Raw genomic sequence first — 7,640 nt, 5'->3', positions numbered from 1 at the left:
CAGAGAGAATGAACTAGAATAAACCCCTAAATGAGGTATTGTTTTATATATTAAGTTTCCGCTTCTGATAAATTGTTAATTTACAATTGCAAATTGCATTGTTTGTTTAAAAATCTAAGTTAACAAAAATGACTTTGGGCCCATTTGCATGCACATTTTTTACAAGGGCCACCTTGTCATTATTATTTATTAATCTAATACCTTATCATATTATTGAATGAGACCACATCCTCACAATGCAATTGTCAGTTCATTAAGCCCTTGGTATGGCCATTACTATCAGTTATATGCTATGATCATTTCTATGGACACTCCCGCTACAACTCTATTACCAACTCCCTGATAATTCACATTGTATATACCTCTTAAACCTATTTGGACAATTTTTATCTGAGTGCATATTACTTCTGGCAAACCTGAACCTATAATGTTATAAGTTATGGGTCCTGTGTATATATTTTGAAAATGTAATTGAATTAAAGCAAAACATCATATTCTTTTGCAATTTTAGAACATCTGTGCTTGATTTTAGTTAGCTACCAAAGCTAGTTACCATACACCTGCAGACCAGCAATTAAGTCTGAATCAGGCCCATTGTGTGATCATCGGCCTTTGCGTACAAACATGAATTAGTCCTGGGCAGCAAAACATACAAGACAGAAACATTTTCATAGAATAAATGATTACCGATTCATTGCTGGAGTTGACCATACATTAGCTTGTGTTCCATCTCAGCTACTACACAGGTCAGTGTCACTGGCCTACTTGTAGTTAAAAAATAACCCTCATTTTCATATCTTGAGCACTAACTGTTTATAACTTGCAAACTTAATTCTTTTTCCGTTGATGAAATAATGACCCTGTCCACGTTGAGGAAGACTTGGCTAATATTTTCCGATATGCTCCTTTGACTTCATTATTTCTCAGGCTGTAGATCAAAGGGTTTAACACTGGGGTCAAAACACCATAAAATAAAGCAATATACTTTAGGTTGGATGCAAAACTTTGGGGGTTTGTCCCATGTACATGGTCATACTGGTCCCATATAATATAAGCACCACGGTCAGGTGGGATGCACATGTTGAAAAAGCTTTGGACCTTCCACCCGCTGAGTTGATCTTTAATATAGATGCTATAATACAGATGTAGGACACCACAATGAATAGAAGAGGCAGTAATAGTGTGAATAAACTTGCTACAAATATACCTATTTTATAGTAGCTGAGATCACCACACGCCAGCTCTAGAAGGGCCAATATCTCACAGACAAAGTGGTCCAAGGTGTTCTCTCTGCAGAACACAAAAGGCTTAGAGATGGTGGGAACAGTTGCTATAAGGAAACCACCTGACCACATAATGACTGTAATGATTTGACATGTCCTCCAATTCATAATTATGGTGTAATGTAAAGGGAAGCGTATGGCGATATACCGGTCATACGCCATCACCGCCAGCAGTATATCCTCAGTACTTCCTAGGAACAGGCCAGTGTTCATTTGCACCAGGCACCCGATGATGGAAATTCTAACTCTCTTAGAGAATATATCTAGCAACATTTTCGGGAGAGAGCTGGATGCATAGCATAAATCCAGCAATGCTAAATTGCAGAGAAAATAGTACATAGGGTTCTGTAACAGAGGGCTGAGGATAACAGCACATATCAGAAAGATGTTCCCCAAAACGGTCAGTGTGTAAATTAATAAGAAGGATATAAACAGTAACATCCTAATATGCAGAGTTTGGGAAAATCCAATCAGTATTATTTCTTTAATTAAAGTCTGATTTTCATGCTCCATGTTGGGAGTCACATTCCTGGAAAACATACAGTAGAGTTTGTGTTGCTTAGAAAATGTTTTTTGTACCATTCTCGATAGAAACTACATTTGTATGAAAAATAATTCTAACTACTTACAGTAGGTAAAGAAGATTATTGCTGCGTACTGTGCAATGTAATTTGACCAGTGACCATGTTTTGTCTACAGTATGTCCCGTTTACTGTGCCCTTAATATGAATAACAGTTATATCTATTAATCTACTTTAGTATACATATAATCATAGCCAGTACTATCTTTCTGGAAAAATAGGCCCAGTAACTCCAGGTCTGGGGGTGGGTCAATGAAATTAAAAAAATATCTATATATCTATATACAGGTTGAGTATCCCTTATCCATAGTTTGTAATTTTTTTCTTTATTTTGCTAAAAACACTACTGGGACATCTGTAACTGACACTACTGAGGATATAATATGTAACTGACACTACTGAGGATATAATATGTAACTGACACTACTGAGGATATAATATGTAACTGACACTACTGAGGATATAATATGTAACTGACACTACTGAGGATATAGTATGTAACTGACACTACTCAGGATATAATATGTAACTGACACTACTGAGGATATAATATGTAACTGACACTACTGAGGATATAATATGTAACTGACACTACTGAGGATATAATATGTAACTGACACTACTGAGGATATAATATGTAACTGACACTACTGAGGATATAATATGTAACTGACACTACTGAGGATATAATATGTAACTGACACTACTGAGAATATAATATGTAACTGACACTACTGAGGATATAATATGTAACTGACACTACTGAGGATATAATATGTAACTGACACTACTGAGGATATAATATGTAACTGACACTACTGAGGATATAATATGTAACTGACAGTAAATATGTGCAAGAAAATTATTGTTTGGCATTCCAAGTCAGTCCCTGTGATATGACACAAACTTTGCATGTTTTGAGACCTTGTTTCATGCACAAATAAAATATATGTGTGTATTTCATGTGCTTAAACAACATAAATGCAGGATACCTCATTGAAATACAAAAATATTCCGAAATATGTAATAATCCATTATCCAAAATTCTTCTGGTCCTGAAGGATAGCAATATATACTGTAGATTTTGCCAAGAGAGGAAGAAAAAGAAAGAAAACTCTTATATCACTGTTGTATATGGAGTGTTTTAAATACACTTAAAACAGTAAATCTTTAATAAATATGCTCTAAAAGATATGTTCCTTGTTAGGTGTTGTCAGTTATCATCTGAATCTCATACATACCTCTGCGGTTATACTCCTCTACCAATCCCCCCTTCCTACCTACATAGGTCCTGAAGGATACTCAACATCCATCCATCTATCTATCTATCTATCTATCTATCTATCTATCTATCTATCTATCTATCTATCTATCTATCTTCCGTATGGCTGGCACTTGCATCTGAGTGGGAGTAAAAGATGCTGGGGTGACAAACCTTGTACAGGGCCGGCTTTCAATCCAGATATCACTTCCCTGCCATGCTGCCTGATTAAAATCTTTCACTGATTCAAGACTGGTGAGTGACTCCACTTTATAAATTAGATAGATAGATAGATAGATAGATAGATACAGAAGATATATATATAGATAGATAGATAGATAGATACAGTAGATATATAAATAGATATAGATTGAGAGATGTATATATTGTTATTAGAAATTAAGGCACTCACATGGGGACTTAAACTTAAACTTATCTTATGGAAAGTACATTTTAGCCCAGAACAGGTGCAGGAATCAAAGTTCCTGATGATGTTATCTTTAATAAGAGGTTCAGGAACTGAGGGGTAGCTGTATGAAGCAGTGATAAGGGGGAAGAAGTGATAAAGTGCCTGGTAATTTATCACCGGCCAATCAGCTTCTACCTGTCCCTTTGTAAACCCAGTCTGCAACCTAACAGTCAGGATCTGATTGGCTGGTGATAAAGTATCAGGCACTTTATCACTTCTCCACCCTTATCAATGCTTAATACACTCTATGTTTCTGCTGAAAAATAGTACTGCTCATAGCAGATACAATGTTTTCAGGTACCTGATGCAAAACTTTAGTTTACTGCTCCCCCCACCACCTACACACTTAAATTTGTAATAGACTCAGGGGCGTCCCCAGATTCTGGAGCCTTTAGGAAGCTGCCAAATGGTACCCATCCCGGCATATGCTGCAACACTAATATCACTAAAGTAAAATGTGTTCATTTAAACAAACCCTCTCAGTCTACGGACAATGACACAAAAGTTAAACAATCTTTAAAGATTTATTTTGATATAAAATGCAGGTATGAGAAGAGGAGCAATGGGGGAGGTTACTTGCATTCCAGGCAATACAGCCAGGTGCTTATAATATCCTAATATATATCAGGGTCAGTTCCTCCACCTTCCCTTTTGAACCAGTTTTGGATGTGTGGTGGGTGCGAAGCTTTCAAGTAGACTAGAATAATGGCCTTTTCTTTGATGTTAAAATGTTTACATTAAGACTCCTTGTAACAGAAGATGGGTAGAGTAGTCAGATTGACTAGTCAGAACTCCAATACAAAAGGGGACTTCCTGCCTTGTCTTGGTCATCAAAATCTGGTGATTTTGATGACCAAGTCTCTGTATGGTTTTGTTTTCGACACAACAAGGAAATATGGAAAGGGAGCACCAGGGATTGCCCACATCTCCAAAAGGTATTCATGAGACTGAGGAAAATTCAGCATGGGACACTAGGAGACATGTACTAACATGGCAAGATTTTGTAACAACCTCTATGACAGCACACATGTAGTGAGGAGACATGTAGAAAGAGGAATATATGCTTCCATCATTTATCAGAAATACAGTAGGAACACCAAGTTCCCTATGCCATGTCTTCATAAATCCAAGAAACAGGCCCTTGTGTTCTATTATCAGTTTATAGGCCCCAGAGATGGTATATTTTGGGCTTGAGGAAGAGATATACTGCAGTTCAACCCATGTGAAGTATTTTCTTAAAATTAATTTTTGTAGAAAATGTTTCCACCAAGTGTGACCGTGGTAGATTAAATTTGTACCTTTAGACAGGAGAGATGTACATACTATCATTTTCCACCAGTTGACCAAGGCAGGGAGGACCATAACAATTCCACTGTATGGGTATGGGTGAAGGCTCTGGAGCAGTCTCATACTGTACATGGAGTAGGAAGTCAGTGCAGGGAGGATGGTCGGGTGGGTAATAATAGGGAATTTTTGGATCCACTGGCCAATTTCCATGGCAATGACCAGTAGTGTACCCTTACTTAGTACCTTTGTTTTCTTCTTCTGGTGATGGGACCATTCACCGTCCTGGTGAGTGAGGGCCACATGAATATATAGCTAGAAGTTATGAAGTTGAAAACCCCCTTGGTGTTTACTTCAATACCAAAGCTCTTGTTTGAATCTAGGCTGGCAATCATGCCACACAAAACCCTTGACCACACCATGCAAGTCTCTAAGCTATTTTGTTTTATGTGACTAGGATTGTGGAAGCACGTTATAATAGTTTGACCCAGCCAAGAGAATTGTGGAAGCACGTTATAATAGTTTGACCCAGCCAAGAGAATTGTGGAAGCACATTATAATAGTTTGACCCAGCCAAGAGATTGCCGGGCAGTTACAAATGCGGGTACTCTTTACCTAGAACGGCGCCCGCGATTAGCATCGCGGGCGTCGGGGGTAAAAAATCGCGGGCATCGCGGCCATCGCATGCACATAAAAAACGGGTGCAACGCGATGCCCGCGATGCCTGCGATTTTCCCATAGGGATCAATGTTAAAAGTCGATTTTTACATAGGAAACAATGTTAAATGGGCCACAGAGCCCTAATAGCCCCCCTGAAGTCTTAAATGGCCCCCACAATTTTTAACGCCACTCCACGATCAACGTGAACCCGAAGCGTGGCGAGCACAGCGAGCCCGCGAGGGGCGGCGGTACGCGTTCTCCGACCTTTTCATACCCCCACTATCCACGTCGGCGTGGAGTTGAGAATAGAATAGTGTGGCGAGCGCAGCGAGCCACCGAGCCCGAAGCGTGGCGAGCGCAGCGAGCCCCCCGAGGGGACGCGGATACCTTCACAGTTATACGCGTCCCCTCGCGGGCTTCACAGGTGTCCGTGGCGACGCGGACACCTGTGAAGCCCGCGAGGGGACGCGTTTACCTGTGAAGGTATCCGCGTCCCCTCGCGGGGCTCGCTGCGCTCGCCACACTATTCTATTCTCAACTCCACGCCGACGTGGATAGTGGGGGTATGAAAAGGTCGGAGGACGCGTACCGCCGCCCCTCGCGGGCTCGCTGCGCTCGCCACGCTTCGGGTTGACGTTGATCGTGGGGTGCCGTTAAAAATTGTGGGGGCCATTTCAGACTTCAGGGGGACTATTAGGGCTCTGTGGCCCATTTAACATTGTTTCCTATAGAAAAATCGCGGGCATTGAGGCATTTAACACTTAAATCGCGTCCAATCTGACTTTTAACATTGATCCCTATGGGAAATCGCGGCCATCGCGGGCATCGCATCGCTCCCGTTTTTTAGTGCATACGATGGTCGCGATGGTCGCGATGGGCGCCGTTCTAGGTAAAGAGTACCCAAATGCGTTTCTCAGTCTATGAATGTTTCCTCAAGGAGATCCTCTTTGCATGTACTGCTCACTACCTCGCGGTCACTGTCCACCAAAATGCTGAAACGATCTCTGCCACTAGATTTGCGCACACATAAGGTAACTCACGCACCGCAGGAAATGTCAGACTTTTTTATGCAGCTGAGGAGAACAAGCATTCACGAGGTGCGGTACTTGAGAAACTTTTCCGGCAATTCCAGTTAAATCTCCAGTTCTACTGTTTAATAAAATTATTTTAGTGAATTAACACCGTAGAGGGAGATGTACTAAGCCTCGGAGAGTGATAAAGGTTACTATGTGCCAAGCCTCGGCTAGATATAAAGTATCAACCAATCGGTTCCTAACTGCCAAAATACCGACTGTGTTTGAAAAAAATGGCAGTTAGGATCTGACTGTTGGTACTTTATGTTTCCAATGTAGTACATGTCCTCCTTAATGTTTTAGATAACATGCTTAAAAGGCAACCTTGAAAATGGATCCAATATCCTATGTCCAGACTTTTACATGTATGGATGAAATAGAAGGTACTGAATAGGTGGTACAAGGGAAGTAGTAGTTTAATGCCGCCATGACAAATGCATGCCCCCCCCCCCATGTGCCGCCTGAATCCCCTCGCTATGCTGTGTGTTGTGTACACACATGTACTCACACACGTGAGGAATCATTCGATGGTCATCCACCATCAAATGATGTTTCCTCTGTTCACCGATAACAGTAAGCCAGGACTTTTTAGATGGCTGGTCTTCTGCAAATTGGGGGTGGGCGCTGACGTCATGTGACATCAGCTGCCGTCTGCCCCGAGCAGGCAGGGGCATGCCTGCATTCGCTGTGGTCAGACTGGCGTTTCTATGGGCGCACCCATTGTTTTTGTGGGCACGCCCCTTTATACGCTGGGTGAACCCCAGCGAATGTCCCCTGCCTGTCACTAAGGCTGCGAGCGCCTCAGCAAAGAGAAACTCAGCTGAAAGCGCGGGCAGCCGGGCCTATACATAGGCATGCACAGATCAAAAACATCGGAGGCGGGGCTGAAGTTAAACCTGTGCGAACAGGACTGAATCGGCCCTAAAGTATCTTGAGCTATAAAAAGTGGAGCCAGGAAAAAAAAACATTGGATATGACTTAACATGGAGCTACTATACATAAGAAGACAGTAGAGCAGGGGTCGCCAAC

General features: G+C 41.3%; 1 pseudogene; it reads right to left on the bottom strand.

Moving 5' to 3' along the window:
- Positions 1-828: 828 nt before the first annotated feature.
- LOC146063083 (olfactory receptor 13H1-like) lies at positions 829-1,865 on the bottom strand (annotated as a pseudogene).
- Between the last annotated feature and the right edge of the window lie 5,775 nt (positions 1,866-7,640).

This window comes from Crinia signifera, chromosome 3 (assembly GCF_055691185.1).
Source record: "Crinia signifera chromosome 3, ASM5569118v1, whole genome shotgun sequence".
In the NCBI taxonomy this organism is placed as follows: Eukaryota; Metazoa; Chordata; class Amphibia; order Anura; family Myobatrachidae; genus Crinia; species Crinia signifera.
This window is presented reverse-complemented; position numbering and strand designations above follow the sequence as displayed.